Source organism: Sceloporus undulatus, chromosome 2, assembly GCF_019175285.1.
Source record: "Sceloporus undulatus isolate JIND9_A2432 ecotype Alabama chromosome 2, SceUnd_v1.1, whole genome shotgun sequence".
NCBI classification, from domain to species: domain Eukaryota; kingdom Metazoa; phylum Chordata; class Lepidosauria; order Squamata; family Phrynosomatidae; genus Sceloporus; species Sceloporus undulatus.
This window is the reverse complement of record NC_056523.1, coordinates 129,286,838-129,288,959: the sequence shown is the minus strand read 5'-3', so window position 1 is coordinate 129,288,959 and position 2,122 is coordinate 129,286,838. Positions and strand designations below refer to the sequence as shown.

The 2,122-nt window shown below is 50.2% G+C and overlaps 1 protein-coding gene across 1 annotated transcript in view; it reads right to left on the bottom strand.

Annotated features, from left to right (window-relative positions):
- The window catches only part of USP43 (ubiquitin specific peptidase 43), a gene marked incomplete at its 5' end in the record, with an annotated part of 151,409 nt that overhangs the window by 40,902 nt on the left and 108,385 nt on the right, over window positions 1-2,122 (bottom strand). The gene's annotated exons all lie outside the window — the stretch shown is intronic.

Genomic DNA, 2,122 nt, shown 5'->3' with positions numbered 1-2,122 from the left:
CTTCCCTCACCCCTTTGTCCGCTGTGGTCTTTCAATAAGAGATAAGGATTATTTTTATTTTTTATTTTAATGGTTTACAGGCGCTTAATCTCTTCAGCGCTTTAAGCACCTGAAGTCCCGGCTGCTCAAGCGCCTGCATCTGCCAAAGGACTACAAGGCTTCCCCCCCGGTGGATTGCAACCTCCCCTCTGTGTGGGGAGAGCCCATTTCTAACGGAGGAGAGGCAGGAAGGGAAGCCTCCTCTCAAAGAGGCATTCCCTGCCCGCTTGGGCTCTGATCTCGCCCAGGCAGGGAAGGGAAGGCTCCTCGCGAGGAGGCATCTGATCTCGCCCAGGCAGGGAAGGGAAGGCTCCTCGCGAGGAGGCATCTGATCTCACCCAGGCAGGGAAGGGAAGGCTCCTCGCGAGGAGGCATCTGATCTCGTATGAAATCCTCATCCTCACGATGGTCCCAAAAGTTTGCTGGTCCCCTTTTTTTCTTGCATTCCAGTAATCTGACTAAGGCCCTGCTGCGCCCCCTTTCTCCCTCCCACCCCCTGGATCTTTTCACACAGCCCCAGGGCATACTGACCACTTTAGGATCACCTCTCTAAGCTGCCTCTTTAATAAGCTCAACTTTATGACACTGTTTATTTCTTCCTCCTGGTGGAATATCTGAGTAGACTATCTATGCACCACTGATCACCCTGGTCTTCTCTAAGTTTTCGAGCCAGGCATGAAAGAGACAGGGCAGGAACCCTCACATACGTATTTCTCCTCGATGGCCAGGTAGGGCTTACAGCTAGGCTTCTGTAAATATCCCCAAGCAGCCATTAAAGCATAAGAGGGCCACAGAGTAATTAAATACCTTCATGCTTTAATTAAACCTAATTTAATGAAAACAGCTCTTTAGAACCACAGGCAAATCAAGTTATGTTAAGTTACAAGGGGCTTGTAGATCCTTTGGTAAGTGCTTTCCCCTTTGCTGGAAACACAAGATAAGCAGGAGAGGCAGGGAATATATAGCTAGCTCTTAAAGCATGTAACACATCAGGGAGCTAGTCCTGGCCAGCAGGAAGAAGATGCAGGAAGGTCACAATCAGTTCCACTCACTTGGCAGTTGTGCTTCAAGTATCCATTCTGAAAAGAACACAGGAAAGAAGAAACACCTGGGTGGAGCAGACCAGGGTACATCTAATCCTGCATCCAAGTATGGGCAAACAGATCCTCTTGGAGTTTCACAACAGGATATAAAGAACAGCCATTCACTCTGTTGTTCCTTGAGAGGAGGTTCTCACTACGTGAAACCCCGCGTTCTGAATCGAATCCTAGGAGTGGCGTTCCTATTAGGATCGATTTAAACCTAGAACGGTTCTAGAGCAACCCGCAATCGTCCCCACTACAAATTGAATCGTAGAGCGGTATAAAAATTTGAATCGAGTTTTCGTCATTTAACGCGCGTTAAAAAGTACTGGGTCGAACCTACATTTTCCCCTTGAATTGGGATAGGAACTGGAGCATTTAAATAGGAACGACAGCCTTTGAAATCGGGTTGCTGGATGGGAGGAGCGGAGTGCATGGGGCTGCCTGGGGGAGTTGCCCCTTCTTGTCCCCATCCGTCGTGGCTGTCACCATTTTTGCTTCCCCTCACCCTTTTGTCCGCTGTGGTCTTTCAATAAGAGATAAGGATTATTTTATTTTTTTTTTAATGGTTTACAGGCGCTTAATCTCTTCAGCGCTTTAAGCACCTGAAGTCCCGGCTGCTCAAGCGCCTGCATCTGCCAAAGGACTACAAGGCTTCCCCCCGGGGGATTGCAACCTCCCCTCTGTGTGGGGAGAGCCCATTTCTAACGGAGGAGAGGCAGGAAGGGAAGCCTCCCTCGAGAAGGCATTCCCTGCCCGCTTGGGCTCTGATCGTCCCAGGCAGGGAAGGAAGGCTCCTCGCGAGGAGGCATCTGATCTCACCAGGCAGGGAAGGGAAGGCTCCTCGCGAGGAGCATCTGATCTCGCCCAGGCAGGGAAGGGCTCTGATCAATGGGGGGTGGGGAATGTACAGGTTGCTCACCTGTAACTGTGTTTTTTCGAGTGGCACTGCGAATTCACACAAATGGGTTTATCTGCGCCTGCGCAGCAATCTCCGGAAC